Source organism: Plectropomus leopardus, unplaced genomic scaffold (genome assembly GCF_008729295.1).
Source record: "Plectropomus leopardus isolate mb unplaced genomic scaffold, YSFRI_Pleo_2.0 unplaced_scaffold62859, whole genome shotgun sequence".
In the NCBI taxonomy this organism is placed as follows: domain Eukaryota; kingdom Metazoa; phylum Chordata; class Actinopteri; order Perciformes; family Serranidae; genus Plectropomus; species Plectropomus leopardus.
This window is the reverse complement of record NW_024669131.1, coordinates 1-532: the sequence shown is the minus strand read 5'-3', so window position 1 is coordinate 532 and position 532 is coordinate 1. Positions and strand designations below refer to the sequence as shown.

The following is a 532-nucleotide window of genomic DNA, read 5'->3' as shown; positions in this document are numbered from 1 at the left end:
CTTGTCTAATTCATGTGTGTGTGCATGTGTGTTTTTGTGTCTTACACGAGGGGGTGTGTGCGTGACGGGGCTGTCTATGTGAGTCAAGGGATCCAGGATGTTGAAGGGAACAAATCCAATCTGGTTGAAACGATTACGACACTTCCACCAGCGCTTGGACGATTCAACCACCTGTCAGATGGAGGAGTTGCTGTCAGCTGTCATGCTTAGTGATTGGTTCCTGAATGCACCATGAACATTTCTCACTGTGTGCTACTTTTTTTTTTTTTACCTCGAGTGTCTCCCCCTGCTGCACTGAGAGTTCACTACTGTTCCTGGCTATGAAGTCATAAGTGCAGCTGTACATCCTTTCAGACTCTGGTGGGAGTGAGCTGCTGTCTCTGAGAGGAAAGGAAACAGACATTGTTACCATACAGTCAGGGCGAAAACTGTGGCAGCTGATTTGCTTCTTCAAGATAACCTACGTTTCATCGCTGACACGAGACTCTGGAGGAGCAGCTGGCTCCTGCTGCTGCTGCTGTGGGTAAAACAA

The 532-nt window shown here is 48.1% G+C and overlaps 1 long non-coding RNA gene across 1 annotated transcript; it reads right to left on the bottom strand.

Annotated features, from left to right (window-relative positions):
• Positions 1-11: 11 nt before the first annotated feature.
• Positions 12-519, bottom strand: LOC121939841. The gene is made up of 3 exons (XR_006105531.1): positions 465-519; positions 272-380; positions 12-171 (listed from the first exon to the last, which is right to left on the bottom strand). It is a non-coding gene; the product is annotated as an uncharacterized LOC121939841 (long non-coding RNA).
• Positions 520-532: the final 13 nt, after the last annotated feature.